The sequence below is a fragment of the Dermacentor silvarum genome, chromosome 2 (assembly GCF_013339745.2).
Source record: "Dermacentor silvarum isolate Dsil-2018 chromosome 2, BIME_Dsil_1.4, whole genome shotgun sequence".
NCBI classification, from domain to species: domain Eukaryota; kingdom Metazoa; phylum Arthropoda; class Arachnida; order Ixodida; family Ixodidae; genus Dermacentor; species Dermacentor silvarum.
Genome location: NC_051155.1, coordinates 103,591,093 through 103,612,417, shown reverse-complemented (window position 1 = coordinate 103,612,417; position 21,325 = coordinate 103,591,093). Strand labels below are relative to the sequence as shown.

At 44.0% G+C, this 21,325-nt stretch overlaps 1 long non-coding RNA gene across 1 annotated transcript in view; it reads left to right on the top strand.

Moving 5' to 3' along the window:
* The window catches only part of LOC119441660 (uncharacterized), a 37,519-nt gene extending 16,913 nt beyond the window's left edge, over positions 1–20,606 (top strand). The window contains exon 4 of the long non-coding RNA XR_005189973.2: positions 20,278–20,606. This is a non-coding gene — a long non-coding RNA (uncharacterized LOC119441660). The remainder of the gene's footprint in view (positions 1–20,277) is intronic.
* The last annotated feature ends 719 nt before the right edge of the window (positions 20,607–21,325 follow it).

The following is a 21,325-nucleotide window of genomic DNA, read 5'->3' as shown; positions in this document are numbered from 1 at the left end:
TGTTTCATTAATGCTGCTTCCCGCTTTCCCCTTTATTTTCAGATTATCTTGGTGGTTGCTTGAGTAATTCTTTCCTTCGTTATGTGTACGCCGAGGTACTTATATTGCTTCACTATGGGTATTACTTCCTGTTGAATTGACACCACGAAGTTACTCGTGTGTTCATTAAAGATCATAATCCCTGATTCTCTGTGCTAAACTTAAGGCCTAGATTTGTCGCTGCGTTCCCACAGATATTCGCAAGTATCTGTAAATCTTTTTTATTGTCCGCTAGTAGCACAATGTCGTCTGCGTACATCAATCCAGGGACCTTCTGTTGCACCATTTGTCCATTACGCATGTAGGATAAATCAAAACCTAACTCGCTGTTTTCCAGTCGTCTTTCTATGCCCTTGACGTAAAGCGTGAACAACAATGGTGACAGAGGGCATCCTTGCTTCAATCCTTGGTGAATTCCCACCATTTCATTTCCTTTTCGGCCTTCCCATGCCACTTGTACTTGGTTGTCTCGATATATCTCCCTCAGCAGCTCCACGAAATCGTCATCTATGCCTTCGTATTGAAGAATATCCCACAACAATTCCCTGTCTACGTTGTCATAAGCTCCTTTAATATCTAGAAATGCTACCCATAAAGGTCTTTTCTGAGCTACTGAAATCTCTATGCACTGAGTTAGTACAAACATATTGTCTTCTAAGCGTCTGCCTGGCCTGAACCCATTCTGTAGTTCCCCCAATACACCGTTTTCCTCCACCCACTTCGACAGTTCTAATTTTATGGCTTGCATTGCCATTCTATATATCACCGACGTTACTGTAACTGGCCTGTACGAGCTCGTCTTATCCTTATCTCCTTTGCCTTTGTAGATGAGATTCATCTTGCTTTCACGCCATCCAACGGGAATATTCTTTGTTCTAATCACTTGCTCTATGGCATTAGTCAGCAGTGCCTTGCTTTTTGGACCGAGGTTTTTGATTAGCTGTATTGGGATTTCATCGGGTCCTGCTGCCGTGTTGTTAGGGACATTTTCTGCTGCCTTTTTCCAATAGAAGCTTTCTATGCTGAATTTTGATCTCTCAAGCCTCTCTGTTGTTGCTGGATCTGTTGTCTGAACTACACTTTTTCTCGTACCGAAGTTATGCCTGATAACGTCTGTGATGTACCGCAGCGCATCATCGCCTTCATAGATGTTACCGTCTTCATCCCTTATAGCCGTTTGCGAGTTTCTAGTTGGAGCTCCGAGTGCTTTTATATGGTTCCAGAATCTTTTTGGGGCGCCTTTGTCTCTTTTGTGAATGTTATGCACCCAACGTTCACTTGCGCATTTAATTTTCTCTTGCACGAGCTCACTCGCAACCCTTTTCTTTTCTCTGTATGTATTCCATCTAAGGAGCACCTCTTCTTCTTGTAATCCCAACTTTTTGGCTTCTCGATGAACCCTAGATGCCTCTTTACGCTCTTCTATAGCTTGTTTAATTTCCTTGTTCCACCACTTACGTGGTTTCCTCTTTCCAATCCAACAATTGTATTGCCGTGTCCGCCTTATTTCATGCTGCATAACCTCCACCAGTTCCTTATATTCCCAGACTGCTGCAGGAAAAGCCTCAATTTTCTTCTCTATGTTGTTTGCGATCTCTGTTATTTGCTCGTCATTCATTTTTAAAAACTCTGAGGCTATTGGTTCATGTTCTGCGCCGGTATCTCTCCCAAACGTTAATGCTAAACGTCTATGATCGCTTCCCAGGCTATTTTTTCCATTTTCGTCTATTATCATTTGTTCCAGTTGTTCGTAGACCATTTCTGAGACTAAGGCGTAGTCGATACATGACTGCCTGTTTCCGCATTGCCACGTTACCTGTCCATGACACTTATTCTCCCTGTTAACTACTATAAGGTTCTGTTCATCACACAAATTCAGCACTAGAGAGCCGTTGTAATCAGTATATCCGTCTAAATCGTCCATGTGCGCATTCATATCTCCCACTAATATCACCTGGCCCGAGTTACTGAACTCATTAATATCGCTTCTAATGCAATCGACCAATTCCTTATTTTTTTCCCTGCTATCACTACCTGTCCATAGGTAAGCTACTCCCAGCCACGTCTTTTTACCTTGCCATGTACCACTAATCCATAAATGCTCTTTACATGTCTCGTTTACCCTTCGCCACTTCAGACCTCGCCTAATTAGTACGCCTACGCCTCCGCCTTTCCTTGACCCGGTCATTCTGTTGCACCCTTCCCATACAAAGTTGTCAATAACAGGCGGCTGCTCCAAATCTCGTAGATGCGTTTCGGTCAAGGCGTACACGCTAATCGCTTCATCATTCAGTTGCGTTTGAATTTCCAGCCATTTTTCCTGCTTACGACCACCCTGCATGTTAATGTAGCAAATTTTACCTTCTCTATTCTTATCCTTTCTGCGTCTTTTCCTGACTCCTGGTCGCCTAATTCTGCCCTTTACTGGTGTTTCGCTATGTTCAATACTCAATCCTGCTTCCTGATTGCCTGGGGCCCGCCTAAAAAAGCTACAGCTCGTGCCGCGAATTGACTTCCGACCGGTATTGCTACACTTTTACTAAAATGTATCCCGTCACGCACAAAAGCGCCTTCGCGGCCTGCTCGGTGCACTTCTCGGTTGATGTCAATGACCGTAAAATTCATTGCTTTAGCTAGAGTCCAAATTTCCCTGTTTACTGCAAGAACTGCCCTTTCAATTTTATAACCCTGCCTTTCAACCTCTGGCACCGTGCACACCGCGATTTGTACTTCTTTTGAAACATTCCGCAGGTCGGTGACCCCTTTGGCTATTTGCTTTGTGATTCCTGCTCCTCGTCCGTTCAGTACGTCAATCACTCCGCCCATTATCACCACTAGGTGTCTCTCCTCCATTGTGTCCCACATGCGTTCCTTGGCCTTCGCTATCACCTCTCTAATCGGCTTTCCGGGAAGCGCGCTAACCTGGACTCGTTCGTCTGCCCCTACCCTCTCTGCTATCGCCGGTTCTACTTTACGCATGTTGGAATCCCCAACAAAGACAACTCGACGCTTTCCTTCCCCCTCACCGCCGAAAGCTGCCCCCGAAGTCACAATGCGTATACATATATATGTATATATGGGTATACATACATATACGGACACACAACGCCATCTATTGAGCAATTCATAAAACTAGACGTGGCTACCTACTACGACGGGGACGAACGGGTGCCGCTATAAGGAGCTTCGCCCCTAAAAACTAGTGTTGGGGGGATCATAATTGTCTCCGTCCGCAACCTCGTGCTCGCGTCATATATATATTTCATCCACTTTCATTTCGATTAATTTATCATTTCTTTAATTCAATCAGTAAGTAGCAGTAATTTCCCCTATGTTGTAATTGTTGTCAATGTTTGTTGGCTTCTTATGATATTATTAATAAAAATCGGGCCCCTCGGTTCCCTTCTCGTTCATACATAGCATGGTTCTCGAATACGGCAACATTGACGCCTTCAGGTAGCATGCGTGGATTTATTGACAATTTGCTTTCACCCTAAAAGATCACGTACTCATGACACCTGCGGCAGAAAGGATATTGGGCATCCGCCGACAAGATTTGTGAGTGGCGGCGCTGGCTCAACACTTCCAGGGTTAATTCTAGTTGTAAAAGATAAATACCCCAGAAACTGGATGAGAGAACGCCGCCGTGGTAACTGAATTGGTAAGAGCATCGCACGCGTAATGCGATGACCTGGGATCACTCCCCACCTGCGGCAAGTTGTTTTAACAGCGAAGCTGTTTAAGCCAGCCGTACTTTGTGGTTCGTATGAAGAAACTGCCGCACCGTAGCCATGGCAACCAGGCGACGCCATACAGACACGGCTCCGCCGAGCTCTCGCCATCTGCGCGCTACTGCGCATGCACCCTGACGTCATCCTGGCGCGTCTGCGCTCGTTGCCAAAGAGAAGCAAATAAATAAAACATAATAAACGTTCTTGGCGAGGCAGGATTCGGTCCGAAGGCGAGCGTCATAACCACTGTGCTATACACTTCTTTATTATGTTTTATTTAAATTTTCATGTTATATATATATATATATATATATATATATATATATATTAGTTTTACCAGTGCGCTATACACCCTTTTTTTTCTTTTCTTTTCTTTATTGCCACACTGAACGGCACAATTACACGAAAAGATACATTCCAGGAAGGAGTCTCTCGTAACTGGCTTTGCGCGATCCCGTTAATATTCGGGCATATTTAACAATGTTTCAACTCTTGGGAGCCATTCAGGTCGTGGGGTTTGAAACTGGTACACAGCTCTAATTCTATTGACGGTTTCCTTGAAATATAGCCTTATCGACTTCGCGTCAATGTCAGCGTTCCGAACTGCCATCCTTGATCGCCAAAGGCTGTGGAGGCCCAAGAGCATAATGAGGTCAATGGGAATGCCATCCTCATTTTTAACTGTTAAAAATCGTATACCGAAAGAGTCCACAGGTAGGTATTTCTTGAGAGTACGTTATAAGATATCCCAGAAAAAAGAATGCTTCCCAACGCTTGCAGAACGTGCATTTATGGGAACCATATGGTTAATTGTACTGGCGATTGCAACACAACTTCCTTTGGGAGAGAGAGAGAAAATGAGAGCGAGAGAGAGGGAGAAAGAAAGAAAAAGAAGGAGACAGAAAGAAAGAGAAAGGAAGAAACAGAGAAAGAAAATGAGAGAGAAAAAATTTTAAACTTCCTGGGGGAGGCGGGATTTCAACCCGGGTACTGACGGTCCGAAGGCATGCGTCATACCCACTACGCTATACACCCACGCTTGCAGGGCTCCTACCATAACCAAGCTCAACTCAGGCGCAGCCAAGGCGGAACCTAGCTACTACCACGTTCAACCTATCTACACGAGTATAGGTTGAACCACAACCAAGTTTAAACTTCGACATAGCCAAGTTCAACCTAGCTACAACCAAGAGACGCAATCAATCGGCCAGCTTCGCTGTGTCTTGAGCTTTGCGCGGCTTACTGCAAACTTTCGCCTTTTTTTATCCGCTTGTAGTAATTCATTTATCATTTCATTATTTCAATCAGTAAGTACAAGTAATTTCCCCTATGTTGTCCTTGGTGTAAATGTTTGTTGACTTCTTATGACATATATATATATATATATATACATACATTTGAGAAAGGCCACTGATGAAACAAGAAATTTGTTTCGACGTTTTGGCCAGGGACAGGTCTTTATCAAGGATGGTTTACAGTTTCGTGACAGCTCTTTTTTACACTTCGGATAGAGGGCTATGCTGCACCAGTGCGTTACTAGTTTGTAAAGAAGGAGTGTGAAGAGAATTAAAACAGTAACGTGTGAGGCTGCGCAGTACGCTAGATGTAACCGCAGTTACCAGGAACGCTGATCTTACACACACACACACACACACACACACACACACACACACACACACACACACACACACACACACACACACACACACACACACACACACACACACACACACACACACACACACACACACATATATATATCTATATATATATTGTACATAAGGAAATCACTCTGGCCCCGGTAGTATAATGACGAAAAAAAGAGGACGACGTTCGTTATATTAGCACAGTATATTTTGCAACGTTTCGGCTGGTGGACCAGCCTTCGTCAAAGCAACAACTACATGCCATCGCGTTTCCTTATATACACGCTTGTACATAAGATAGTGTTGTGCCCACTAATGATAATGACAATACAACGTAAAAATAACGATCGCAACGACGAAGCTGACCATACGGTAACTGATTTGACATTCTTTCAGTATACTCGCGACAGCATCGTCAAATCGCACGTGACAAAAAAAGTACTCGCGACAGCATCGTCAAATCAAACGTGACAAATAAAAGTAGAGATACACTTCGCAACTCCATTATATGCAGACATGTTCCGGCCGTAACTAATCATGTAATATAAGCAGGGGTGGCACAGCCCACGGGGCACACAGCACAGAGATCATTGCAACGGAAGCCACTCGATATCAATAACAAGCATGGAAACGTGGCTCACACGTGGCATACAGTAAAGAAATAAATCGTTAGTTTACCAACCAACAACCTGTGGGGATAATAAAGCGCCATGCGGCAGTACAATGCAGGTGATATGCACTGCTCAGTAACCGCCATAGTTGAGCAGGCTGAATGACGATGATGAGGGGAAAAAAAGTAGTTTTTTTAGGAAAGCTGCGTTTAATGGCAGACATCGGGAGTCACGGCTGAAGTCAAGGATGCTTAGTAGGAACGCTAGTTAGTGTGTCTGTGCTTTCGTTAATGCCAGATGACACGGTGTTAAATTTATAGATCAGGTAAGACGCGCAGACTTCGCGATCGTGATGGGAATGAAAGCCTGATTCAAGTATAGTGGCTCTGAGTTTTTCGAAAGAATGCCCTGGTAAACGAATATATCGTGATAATGGTAGGTTAGGAAGCGTGTTAGCATGTGATCTGTTGTTATTAAAGTGTATTCGGAACGAGGTTTCTGTTTGGCCAATATCTGCAAACGGTGCAGATATTGGTTTCTGCAAACGGTGCACTTAAGCATGTAAATAGCAATGGAGGTATCGCAATCAAAGGATCCGCAATTTTGGGGGGAAAATCTGAAAACGTGCTAATCGCTTTCTGGGTGGTTTGCATAAACACACACACCTTGCAACGTGCTTTGTTGCATGGGGCGTAGCGAGATGTTTTCTTGTGCTCATTTAATTTTGAGGATGTTAACATATCGCGAAGGTTCTTACTAGAGCACTGCACGGGCCGACTTTTGCGGCCCGGGCCCGGCCCGGGCCCGTTTTTACATTGGGTGGCCCGCCCGAGCCCGATCAAAGCTTTTATGGCGAGACCCGGGCCCGGCCCGGGCCCGGAAATAATCTACTTTACCCGCCCGGCCCGGCCCGCCACCCCTTTACCTTAAGCCCGAGCCCGGCCCGAGCCCGGCTCGAAACCGGCCCGAACTCGGCCTGAGACCGAAAAATACATGTTTTTCAGAGTTGAGAAGCCCAAGAATAACTCGCAGAAAGCCCGAGCCCGGCCCGGGCCCGCGTCAAAAAGCAGACGCCGTGCCCGAGCCCGGCCCGAGCCCAGACCAAGCCCGTGAAAAAATGCTCTACCCGGCCCGGGCCGGGCCCGGGCTTTCGGGTAAGCCCGAGCCCACGCAGTGCTCTAGTTCTTACCCCGTCGGTAGACGACGTGAGGCGGTTCAGGAAATATATCGGAAAGATGTTCGCTTTGGGCAAGTACATTGTGGTGGCGTTTCAATATAGAAGATACTTTTGCGCTGGTGCCGAGAATGTTAGCACAAGATTGGTATTGGTACGTCTTTCGGGTAATCGATTACTGCTAAGAACATCGGCTCTACTTAATTGGTCGGCTCGGCATATGGCGTCGTCAATTAAGTTTGATGGATACTGCCGTTTAACGAGAGCATTTTAAGTTGTTCGCAATTAGAAATAAAATCTTTGCGATCGGAACACAACCCCTTGAAACGGTGAGCCTGACTGTAGAGGTTTTGCTATGTCGTACATGGCTGCTCTGGAATTGTAGAAGCTGGTTTCTATCAGCAGGTTTGCGACAAAGTTTTGCTAGCAGTTTACCTTGTGATAGCGTAACTGTGACGTCCAGAAAATTGACTGAAGATGACGAGTAATTGTGCGAAAATTTGATTCAAGGGTGAAAGTGGTCAAACCCTTCTATGAACTTTAACAAGCCAGCTTCCCCATGTGTCCAAATCAAGCAGATATCGTGAATAAAACGCTTATAAAAGAAAGGATCTTGGACAGGAAATCATTTTCCAGAACACCCATGATGATATTAGCGTAATTTGGGCCTATTCGAGTTCCCATTGACGTACCACTGATCTTAACAGAATGACAACTATTAAATTCAAAATTATTGAACTCAAGAATTAGCTTTAACAGCGATCCCAGGGTTTCTTTATCAACAGGTTTCTCGAAACGAGAATCTTCATAAGTCTTAAGGACTGCTGCAATTCCATCGGCATGCGGTATGTTAGTATAAAGAGAGGTGACGTTGAGAGTTACAAGGATTGCGTTATGCGGAATGTTAAGATATACCTTGAAGAAACATGGTTCGTATCCTTTACAAATGAGGGAAATGTTCCGGGAATCTGGTTGATAAGAGAGTCTACGTAGCGTGACAAGTTCTCAGTTGTAGTGTTTGCGCCGAAAATAATCGGGCGGCCTGGGTTACCTTGTTTGTGAATCTTCGGGAGCAAGTAAAATCTACCCCCCCCCCCCCCCCGAACACCAACCCGACAAAATGATGATGATTATGAGGATGGGTATATACACATGAAGACGATGATGACCTGCACAGTTAGCGCTCACAATATATATATATATATATATATATATATATATATATATATATATATATATGTCTGGTGTGTGTCTGTGTGCATGCCGCGGGCAGGAGGTTGCGGACGGACATAAACATGGTGACCCGATCACTGCCTTTCTTCTGCGTCGTCCTCTTTCCCCACTAATGCACCGCACCGCCCTTGTGGGGTTCGCTCGATATATATATATATATATATATATATATATATATGAGTATTTATGGGGGACTTAATTTTCGTTAGTCACAACCTTACGAAGGCCATCAGATAAAGATACCAAGGAAAACATAGGGTAAATTATTTGTTGTTGGAGTGTGGAAAGGATAAAGTAAAGGTCAGTGAAAGCGGATGAAAAGACAACTTGCCACCGGTGGGAGCTGAACCCACATCCTCTTCATCACGCCTGCGGGGCTCCACCAATAGAACTAGTTTCACGGATATTGTCACGTACACGTCCTTCGGCTTTTATATATGAGTACAAGACATGATCCTGGGAGTGTTATTCATCCGCCACTCATGGCCACGACGGCGGATGCGGCGCATGGTTTCGACCGCTAGCGTCACGTAGTACGTAAACATTTAGTAGCTGGACGCTGAACATTATGCCCTCATATGCGCCCTGATCTCGACTGCGCTTCCCCTCTCTTGGTATCCATTCTGTAACCCTAACGGTCCATCGGTTATCCATCCTACGCATTATATGGCCTGCCCAGCTCCATTTCTTCCGCTTAATGTCAACTAGAATATCGGCTATCCCCGTTTGTTCTCTGATCCACACCGCACTCTTCCTGTCTCTTAACGTTAGTCCTGGGTGATTCCACGAGAGATCAACACGGGTCCAAAAATTCATATTTTAGATTTCATTCAATATTTTATATTCTGTGCGCATATCACTCGGCAGTACGAAAGTGAACTTGCCGTCTTTGACAAATGGATATACTTTAGGAGAAAAAAAAATATCGAAATTCTTCAGGTTGCAGGCGCAATTTTCATGCACCGGGCATTCTCGCAAATTCACAACAATGTCAAATACAAAATATTACGGCTACAAAGAATGCATTTTCTTGTGTAAAACGTATACATAAAGAAGAGTCAGTAAGTGTTGTTTGAGGCTTCTGTGCAAAACGGAAGTGTTTTAGAAAAAATTCTTAATTTGCTACACTTTTGGAAATTTCCTATATATACGAATTCTTATCTACTAAACTAATGCATGTAGCCTTTTGAAATTTGGTGGGCGATGAGACCTTAACCTGTTTAACGATTGTGCTGAATATTGTTGTAGCACAAATTTCCATTTTACAGTTTGCCTCAAATGTGAAGTTTTGACGAAAATAAACACTATTTAAAAATCAAAATAAAAAAAATCATCGTTAATTTTTCTCAAAGTTTCGTAAACAGCTGTCCACAGACACTGAAACAAGAACATTAAAAATATCTTGCATTATTTTGTTTTTCATGACAATATATGTGGTAGAAATGAGAGCTGCGCCGGGATGCAGCAAGCTGCTAAGAAATAGGGACATCGGGGTAAAAAGAACGTCCATTAGCCTCTGACTTGCCTAAACTTGGCCATGATTGTGACAAAAGAGTAGTTTTGGTAAACTAGTATTATGATTACAAGCACGCAGTTCTCGAATGCCTTACTTTTTGACGTAAATTGTGCTACTGGGCCATCATTCGCGCCCATATTTTGTTAGTGCTTTCAGATGATGCTCTTCTAAATATCGTCTCTTTTGAACGAGTTGGTAGAGTGTAGTAGAATGGGGAGTGGGTTCGTGGGAGGCGGTGGCAAACAGGTGGTAAAGCGAAATACGTTGAACGTTGCTGGCGGTGTGGCCGCCGCCCTAAGAGGAAGCTTTAGCTTGGGTGCTCCGATCTAAATACATGTAAAACGAGAATTCGTTTTTCTCGGCAACCACTGCACCACATTTGATTACGTTTGTTGCAGTTAAAAGAAAAGTGAAACTGTAGTGGCTGTTGGTTGCGATTTTTTAATTTAAGTCGTCAACTGTTTAATAAAATTGACAAAATAGCAGAGCTTCAGAAAACAAAACTATCAAATTTACAACTCTAACTCAGCAATGAAACATGATATCACAATCTTGTAAATTGCACCGAATAGTAAATCTAAAGTGTAAAAAATTGCTATATTCTACATGGCTTTAAAAAAGAAGAAGTAAATCTAAAGTGTACAAAATTGCTATATTCTACATGGCTTTAAAATAGACTACTATTTTGTGTGTAGAACTTGTGCAAAATCCTTGTAAACAATGTAACAAATTCACGTAAGAAATAAATTGGCATATCAATTTTGTCTGCTTTGAATGCTCTAATAGATGCCGTTCACAGGTCTGCGATATCTTTTATATAGGTGCAGAGCTACGAATTTGTAAACTTCGTGCTTCTATTTTTTTTTTCAAACTTACCAATGCTTGAAAATTCTAGTTAAATAATGCAGGCCAGAAATCGACATTTCGCGTCCGACAGTCACTAGAATATACCTTTCTCTCTCATGTGCAACAAATTTAAGTAAAATCGGCCCCGTGGTTATCTCAGAAAATCGTTTCTGCGTTTTACATGTATTTGAATAGACGGCATCGGAGTTGGGCCCGAGCTAAAGCTTCCTCTTAAGAGCATGCTTTGTTAGATTCGCTTCATTAAATCTGCATGATCTGGCCCTCTGGTTCAGTTGGTCTTATTGAAAATGTGGAAAGAGCCACCATTACTGTAGCGCTTCGTAAACTGAGGACGCGTTCTCAGCACGCTATCATCCTTTCGGATTTGCCAGCGGTGCTCCAACAACTATCACGTGCATTGTATGGCAGCAAGTTCGGCCGACAGTCATCGGTGTTAGCTAAGGAGCTCAGTAATAGGCATTTCATTCTCAAGTTTCAGTGGATACCGCCACATGTTGGACTTGCAGGCAATGATGCAGCAAATTAAATTAAGAGTGCCAATGAATCACACCTTATATAAGGACTTCTGAGCACTTTGAATATCACCTCACCATCCAGGAGTGGTTTAAGGAATCCGCCACGCAGAAGCTATACACTGTTTCATAGAGTAAGAACTAGTTCCGCGAACACCCCCCCCCCCTCCCTGTTAACGCGGAACAGTTCATCTGTGCCTGCGAATACTTCAATAAAAACAGAAACGCTCTACTTGAGGCTTAGCACAGAAGACAATTTCCTTAAGAGTGCGCGGAACAGGTAATGTTTTCCAAAACACATAAGTTTCTGAGAGAGGAAGTGTCACGACTCTTTTACCGCCTGTTCAACCCCCTTTTTAAAGAGGCGGTAGAAGAGAGCAACCGCTGGCACTATCTGCCAGCTAAATCAGCCCTAACCAACACCATCGCCCCCCCCCCCCCCCCCAACCACCACCACCACCACCGTATCTTAGGTTATACTGTATAATGACCTTGCCGACGGAGCCATGGCGAGTACGACATATTTAGCGACTTTTACCTGCCGTAAATTTTGCTACTTGTGTACATGCACAGGTAGTTCCCCGTTAAATCTGCAGTTATCTGCGCTGCAAGCTACGCACACTTGTTAAATAAAATGAGCCATGTAAAGGTTGCTCTGTTGACGTATCTTTACTCACATTCAAGAGAAGTGAGTATTGTACTAAACGGTAATTTATGCATAAGTATTAACCATAAGGGCAAAATTGCCCTTGTGTCACAATCATGGCCAAGTTTAGGCAAGTCAGAGGCTAATGGACTTTCTTTTTACCCCGATGTCCCTATTTCTTAGCGCCTTGCTGCATCCCGGCGCAGCTCTCATTTCTACCACATATATTGTCAAGAAAAATAAAATAATGCAAGATATTTTTAATGTTCTTGTTTCAGTGTCTGTGGACAGCTGTTTACGAAATTTTGAGAAGAATTAACGATGGTTTTTTTATTTGGTTTTTAAATAGTGTTTATTTTCGTCAAAACTTCACATTTGAGGCAGACTGTAAAAATGGAAATTTGTGCTACAACAACAATATTCAGCACAATCGTTAAACAGGTTAAGGTCTCATATCCCACCAAATTTCAAAAGGCTACATGCATTAGTTTAGTAGATAAGAATTCGTATATATAGGAAATTTCCAAAAGTGTAGCAAATTAAGAATTTTTTCTAAAACACTTCCGTTTTGCACAGAAGCCTCAAACAACACTTGCTGACATCTTCTTCACGTATACGTTTTACACAAGAAAATACATTCTTTGTAGCCGTAATATTTTGTATTTGACATTGTTGTGAATTTGCGAGAATGCCCGGTGCATGAAAATTGCGCCTGCAACCTGAAGAATTTCGATATTTTTTTTTCTCCTAAAGTATATCCATTTGTCAAAGACGGCAAGTTCACTTTCGTACTGCCGAGTGATATGCGCACAGAATATAAAATATTGAATGAAATCTAAAATATGAATTTTTGGACCCGTGTTGATCTCTCGTGGAATCAGCCTCTTAAGATTTTTCGTTCCATTGCTCTTTGTGCGGTCCTTCAGCGCAGTCGAGGTCGGCAGAAAACCAGATGGGGTAATGAAGTTAGTAAATTTGCAGGCGCAAATTGGAATACGCTAGCGCAAGACAGGGGTAATTGAAGACCGCAGGAAGAGGCCTTCGTCCTGCAGTGGACATAAAATATAGGCTGATGATGATGATGATGATGATAATGCACCCTGAAGGCATCAAACCTACTGGAGTTGAGACCCACGCTATGCAATGAACAAAACGAGGAACCGGGGTGTGCGATTTCTGTTAGTCGTGAACATGTGAAGTTAAAATAAATTAAATTATGTGGTCGTACATGCCAACACCACGATTTAATTATGAGGCACGACGTAGTCCGGAATAATTTGGACCACCGCGAGTTCTTTTACGTGAACCTAAATCTAAGTACACAGGTGTCTTCACATTTGGCCAACATCCCGCGACCTCATGCGTAGCAGCCCAACACAGTGGGTGAACATGTGAAGTCAACAAACGATTAAACCAAGGGAAGCGTAGGAAAAAAGAAATTTTAAAGTAAAAGGACACAAAGTGAAAAATACCGTGGCCGTGTCCATTTTGTGGTTAGCTGTTTTTTCGTACAGTTTGATTTTCAAGCGAAGCTTGTATTGCCTCACAAGTGTCGTCAGCGGTGGTGGTATGGTATGGTATGGTATGATAAAACTTTATTACGGTCCCTCGGAACGCACGTCAGCACGTAAGGGGCCGCTCTCACGTCGGTAGCGGTGTCACGCTAAAACCCAATCGAAAACCTGTCTAAAACTCGCGTCTCGTACACTAGGTATGCCTGCGACAGTGTCGTCTTGCCACAAGCTTCGCTTACCCCCCTTTTCTCGACAGGGGAAGGGCTGGTGATTTTTTCTTTACCCTATCATCTTTCCACTTTGCATCGTTCTTTATGCATTATGCATAACGGCAATGCATTTCATCGTACACATTGAAAATTAATATCTCGAAACTGGTTAAGGCCTGAGAATTCGTTCTAAGTGGATACGCCTAGCGAACTCACCGGCTATAATTCGTAGATTGAAATATGTGCTGTAATGTAATTCATTAAAAAGTTCATTAGCATAATTATGTCAAATATTCAAGTAGGCGTTTTGATTTCTCGTGGAAGTAATGGCCGCCTCATCAAGAAGTTTAGATCAAGGATTAGAATTGAGCTATCTGCCACGGGCAATTTTTTTAATTTGGTGCAGCTAAAATGAAACACCCTGATGAAACACCCTGTACTTGACGTAGCAGTTCAGCGGAAAGCCGCAAGGTGAAGAGAAGTCATTAAAGGGAAAATTAGACATCCACCCAATCGTAGCAATTGCTACAAAGGAAACCCGTACGGGGTCCTCGAAAGAAAAGCCTCGCAGTTGAAGAAAAATTGTACCTGTACCCTGTACTTCAAGGCATCGAATATTACTCAGCCCATCAAGAACTCAACATGTAATTCCATATATGATCACGTGCCAGTAACGCACCCAGGATCTGTGCCAGAGAGGGGGGGGGGGGGGGGGTTGACAGTTTGCCAATACCATCTAAACAGCACTAATTTCAATTTCTTCACGGGAAATTGTCAAAAAATCCGATTTTTGCGCAAGTTTGCGAGTGTGCAGACGATTGCGCGTCTTACATCTTAGTTGCAGCACTCAAAGGAGCAAGGAAAGAAGGGTTAAACAAAAAAAAGGGGGGGGGGGTAACTCGGCCTCAAGGGGGGGGGGGGTTACAACCCCCGAATCCCCCCCCCCCCCCGTCGGTGCGCCACTGACACGTGCTATGGCGCATGTAGAAGTCGTCCGGAGTACAGCAGTCAGACTCGCCCACCAGAGCCATGCTAGAGGTCACCGGACAGATACACTTTTCTATGAAGTCGATGAGGTTGAATAACTATCTTGGGAATATGGACTAAGTGCGCATGTTACACCGAAGCTGTTTCTGCGGACCCTGTGCCGTCGTCGGTTCGATAAAGCCGACGTGACCTAGCGGGAGAGCAGGGAAAAGAAGAGCTCAACCGTGTGAGAATGCTGTGAGAGGGTGCAGATGAAAAAGAGAACGGTGATGGGGGTTGACTTAAGTCGCGTCGTCGAATACTCGCGTGGGAGGGGGAGAGCGTGAGGCGCGCCAACCAATGGCGGTGCTGGAAAAAGTAGGTCAACGAAGGAGTGGGGTGTGACAAGAGTTCGCGTTAGCGTTGGTGCTATATGCGGAGCTTTGGTCAAGTACCCTTGTCTAGGAATGTCGTAGAAAGCCTGAGGAACGCGCTAGGAACGCCGTCGCCAGTGAGCGCCGACGCGTCCCATCCCCCGCAAGTCCCATCTACAGCTTCGCTGTTCGACCATCTTCACGGAGTGGAAGGGGCGGTGATTTTTCGGTTTCATTTATCGTGTAACGGTGTACACATGGACAGTAGATGGAAGGCAAGGAAGACGAAGATTAAACCAGTGCTCGGGCGGCCATGTTTGTCTCCGTCCACAACCTCCTTCTCGCGTCACACATATATGTAGTGGGAATGACGGTGGTCTGTTCCAGACCAGCGTCAGTTGCACTTCGCTCCTCGAAGTAGCAGGATGTGCGTGGAGTGAGCTTCTGAACAACGTTTGGCAATGTGGTGAACGCGATTTAAATCATCAATCCGGTCCCTCAGAGAGGTCCAACGCAATGCTAATGCATTTCTCTCGCATTTAACGCTAAATCACAACTGAAGTTTTTTAAAGAAATTCACGTATAGTTCCTGAACTCAATAATTATACGCAATGGTTTTATTACTGCTGGTATCATTACTGAATCTAAAGCTCTTATAGTAATCTATAAATTCCACACAGAGGAATTGTTTAAGGTCAATAGATTTCTCAGTTCTAGATTGATTACACGGATATGATCTATTATAAGATGCGCCTCCTTCAAGCCAAGCCAAGTATTGCCCTGATTAGATTCGAAATTACGTTGCTAAATGTTTTGTAGAATAATAAAAGCAGACTAATTGGCCTACTATATAATTCTTTAACGTCTCGCTTTCGATGGATCAGTATGTTGGCAATCTTCCAACTCATTGGTACCCTTTAAATCTTGAATCAATGCGAATAATGGGTCACTCGCTTTTAAAGTATAACATCCCCTCCATGTTAGACAAAATCGACCGCTATTCCGTCTTCTTCCACCGCTTTTCCCCGGGACAACTCTTGCATAGCCCTTTTAACCTCATCGAGAGTGGCACATGGGACATCCGCATCCTGTTCAGCACTGTTTCCAGTTAAGGTTGCGTGGCCGCTCTGGATGCAGGTCTGCTGCGGGCTGGCTTATGTATCCCGCGCCGGTTCCGTCAGGCGTAGTCGTCGATGCCCCTAGCGGCCAGATGTGTGTCTAGCGTCGGTATGAAGAGCGTGGAAGCGCTCTTCATACCGACGTATTTGGTATAACGCTAGTTGGGCTGTTAGCATAAACATGTCTCGTTTGCGAATATTTCCGTCAACCGCAAGTTCAATTTTTGGGGCGACAAGTCGCCATGGAGGGTAGGAAATATCTGAGATCCAAAATTTGTGATGTGGTAGTTTTTTTTTTTTTTTTGCACCTGAATCACAGTATTGATGTTCGCCCTGTCTCTCAATAAGTGTAATTGTTAGTGTCTTTTGTGCGGCACTGAAACGCGAAAGTAGTGTCGACAGGTTTCCACCGTCCTCATAATAGGGAATGGAGGATGACGTGCCTCTGCAATTATTAAGGAACTTGAGGTTGCTCGAGGAACACCTAAGCATACTGTAAGGCTCCTAGCTATTAATCGTTGAAGTCGCTCTTGAGATGAACAGGAGATTCCATGCAGAACAGGTGAAGAATAAGACATATTTTGCTTTATAAGTGCATTATGTACTTCCATTAGTGATGAAACCGACCCTTCCCATGTCGTGCCTGCTATGCGGCGAACACCCTTTATTGTTGAGTTTATTTGTTCTTCGAGTGCTTTAATGCGATAATTTCAAGAAAGTTGTCTGTCTGGTATAATCTCCAGAAAGTTGTGTTGTTTTACTGTGTCTAACCGTTGTCCCTCAAGGCACAGCTGAAAGTGTTTTACATATCCTCTGGTAAAGGGTAGCACAGCCGTCTTGCTGTAAGAAAACTCCATTCCTCTTTTCTTTAAGAATTTGTCCACAATGTTTAGGCCTTCCTGCAAAGTTGATTGAACAAGGCTGGCACGTGAACCAGAGGCCCAAATGCAAACATCATCCGCGTATATAGAGTAGTGTAGTGCAGGTGGAGGTCTCCGTCGTAAAGCCGCCATCACAAAATTTAAAAAAAAGGTCTCAAAACCCTGCCTTGTGGATCTCATTGAATAACATTATGAGAGGAACTTTTTCCTTCGCTTGTTTGAATAAATCCTGATCTGCCATTCAGAAAGCTGGATATCCACCTTAGTGCCCTTCAAGAGACTCCCAGTTCTAGCAGACCACATGAGCATGGCTGACTGTGTCGAAGGATCACTTAATGTCTAAAAAACACGCTATTGGGACGTTCCCCTGGCTCCCTCATGTTTAAAATAGTTGACGTTATCCAAAATTGCATCCATGGTGCATCGCCGCCTTCTAAATCCTGTCAGGTGAACGGGAAGTGCTTCTCTTTAATGCATGTAATTGAATCTGGACCTGCAGCAGTCTGCCTTACAAGACGCAAGTGCACATTTTAGCTCACTCATAGAAAATTCCTAGCCTAATTGAACATGCTGCGGCTGAAAACATGCAAGAACTTTTTTTTTATTTTGCCATTTCAACTGAATATTCAAACTCATCACAAGTAATAGAAACGGTTGTCCTAGTTATAACCTTGCAGAATTCCTCAGCAGTCACTAATTCTGAAGTATGATTGGCTATGGCGAGAGCACGAGATGGTTGTGGTGGAACAACAGGGCCGCTTAGGGCACGAATGGTCATCCATACTCGAGAAACTGGCATCAGGGGACACAACGTATCGCAAAATGCACGCCATCTTTTTCCCCTAATTTTTTTTAGCCGTCTCCACATGAATGAGTGGACTTGCTGCGAATTTCTATACGCTTCTGTATTTACGCTGTGGTAGTACGCTGTTTCTGGTCTTCTTCTTACAGCTCTCAAACGGTCATATTCTCCATCAACTGATATGTACTCAGCAGGAATGCGCACTTGTTTCGTACACATTTTCATTGTTTCTTGTATCACTGATGCGAGTTTCTCTACGTCAGTTTCACAATCCACTCCACTTGACAATTGTTGACGAAAGAGCTGCTAGTCGGTTATGTCCACGTATCTCAGTTTCGCACTACTTTTTAATCTTTGATGTGATATAATAATCGGGAAGTGATCACTTCCACGTCTTTCTGCGTCTGTTGTCCACTGAGCATGGGTAACAAGATCATTAGAGCACAGTGTTACGTCTATGCAACCGAGATATCGATATCCATGCATAAATGTCACAGATCTATCATTCAATACTGACAGATTGTGTATTTCCGCGGCGCATTGAACGATACTTCCGCAGGCATCAAAGTCGTTACTCCCCTATGTTACGTTGTGTGCGTTAAAGTCCCCACATATGATAATATTTAATCGCGTGATGTCAAAAACATTTGCCAAAATTATCGGTCGTAATAGGTCTCGATGCTTGCAGAAATATGCGTATGATTGTTACACATATCTTAGCGAGAAATACTTTGCAGGCTACATATTGAGGAAAATCCGAACTGCTTGATTGAATAAGGTGCACAACTTGCATTCAGCGTGCTCATGGTTCTCGGAGCAGATTTCACATCGGCGTGATCCGCGACAGTTCTTGCCAAGTGCCCAAACCTCCGACAGCTATAACACCTCAAGGCAGGACTAAGGTATTCTTCCACCGGGTGGCTGGTGAAGCCCAAGTGGATTCTCTGAGCCATTGGTTTGTCATCTCTGTAGCGAAGGATTACACTGTACAAAGAGTGGAATTCAACTGTACCGTCCTCCAGACGAATAGTATCTTGCTTGGCGGCGCACTGGTATTACTCCAAAATCTTTCAAAAACTTAAGTAGTTGTCGTTCAGTGTACTGAATTACTGAACTGAATTTTTGTATTGAAGTTAGTGTACTCAATTTTTAAAGTACGACTTACAACCTACAGACATCATAGTGTCGGATTGTAATTTGATTATAGGAGAAAACATAAGTCTGTTACGCGGCAATTCCCACAAACCCCTTTCCAGCTGCCGCTTAAGTCTGTCTTAGTGGTGTTGCAAGGAACCCCGCTCGGTTCCTTGCAACACCATCCAGATGGTGCTCGCCTTCATGCATAGTGTTCGCAGCCGGCATTTGCATGTAAACATTACAGTTACATATTCTGCAGTTGCTGGGAAGCGTGAGAAGCAGTCAGGAATCTTTGAATGTTATCGCGTTCCACTCTTGAAGGCGAAGCTTAAGCGTCCTCCAAAATTTTTCCGCCTCTTCTTCTTTCATATATTAAGTTCTTTTCGTTCGGCCATTTTTGTACTTTCTCGCGTCTTCTTTCTCTTTATCTCTTCTACGACCACCTCGTGCTTTTTGCTTTTTTTATTTTCTTCTTTTTCTTCTTATCTCTGTTCCTTTATTACCTCATGATTAACTTTCTCTTTTAACTTATTAACGCATGAGCAACGTGTGGTTCTAGGAGAACGTTGGAAGCACTGATGACAGGATTGAAGGGATGCGTTTTATAAAACAGACAACGACGAGAGGCTGGACACTTAATAAAAGGTAGAACACATTTTGGTTTGATTTCAATACGGAAAAAAATGTCACTACTAAAAAATATCGAGGTATAAAGAATATATATCGATATATTCAATATTTTAGCTGCTGGAGGACAGTGAATGAGAGTGGTGGTAGAGCACTGCACGGTCTCGGGTTCACCCGAAGCCCGGCCCGGCCCGGCCCATGGGCCGGGCCGGGTAGGGCAGTTTTTTCACGTGCTTGGCCCGGGCTCGGACATGGCATGTGCTTTTTGACCCGGGCCCGGGACGGGCTCGGACGTTCCGGTGGTGTGCATGTAACGTGCATTGAGTTATCCTCGCGCGTTTCGACTCTGAAAAACATGTCTTTTTCGGTTTCGGGCCGGGTTCGGGCCGGTTTCGATCCGGGCTCGGGCCTAAGGAAAGGTGGTGGTGGGCCAGTCCGGGCGGGTAACGTAGATTATTTCCGGGCCCGGGCCGGGCCCGGGTCTCACCATAGAAGTTTTGGTCGGGCTCGGGCAGGCAGCCCAACGTAAAAACGGGCCCGGGCCGGGCTGAAAAAATCGGCCCGTGCAGTGCTCTAAGTGGTGGTCCCATACTAATCACGTAAACTCAATTTAAAATGTTTGTCTATAGCGAATGATGTATATGTTGGTTTTGATAACCTGATATCACTTGCAGGATATGCCTATGGCTGTTGGTTGTTCGGGACGATATGCAACAGCCACTGTAAAGGCCAAGGATACTCTCAAGGCTACTGCGATGGACCACACCGTGGTACATGCTATTGCTCTGGGTATAAACAGTGATCAAGCGCCGACTGCACATAGATATTAACAGTATGCAGAAACCCGCCAAGTGTTTCCTTATATCCATTCGTGCGTTTGCGGTGTTTTAAGCGAATAAATCTCTATGCCTATTGCCGCTAATAAAACCTCTGAGGAGCGACTCCAATTGTGCGGGCCAGCGCAGTGCGTCATACATCTTGCTCTCTCGCGGAAACTGCTCAAGGATTACGCTGTATTCATTCATTGTATTATGGTGCATTAGCCACAGAAAGCTCTGCGCCTATTGCCGGTAAGGGATTGTAGGAGTAGCGACTCTAAATTTGTGGTCCTGCACAGTTCGCGAGTCATCTTGTGGTCAGCGCGGTTCGTGTTTAGCAAACCGCTTTCTCGTACCACGGTCGTTAGATGTAAGCGTGGGTGGTTTCTCACCCTAAAAGCGGCTATGATCCTACAGTAAAGGGACGAAGTTTGCTCGCAGCGGTATGGAATGAATCCGTGTTCCAATTAATCCATTATGTGATATGTTTGACTTGTTTGTTTAGCGTGTTCTTCCGCTGAGAGAAGCAATCCTGTGCCGCTACACAGAAAATGCGTTTTTTTTATAAGTATACAGTTACTGTTTATTTGACACTTCATTAAAAAACAATCACATCTGACAAAGGCTGCTGACATGTGATAAGTAAATTGCCACACGCGTTTTACTTATACATTATTTAGAATTGAAATAGAGGCATTTCTTTCTTAAATAAATAGTACTCTAAGAAAAGAGCAAATAAATGACGAGCATTTATACATCCGCGTCACTGCGGATTTCCAAATGCAGATGTCAGCGTACACAGAGAGGTTCATGGTTTGCGGCAGAGTTTCGCCAAGAGAATTGATTGGAATGTTCAATAGACTAAGACTAAGAATTCACTCCCTGAGGAATGTCATGGCAAGTA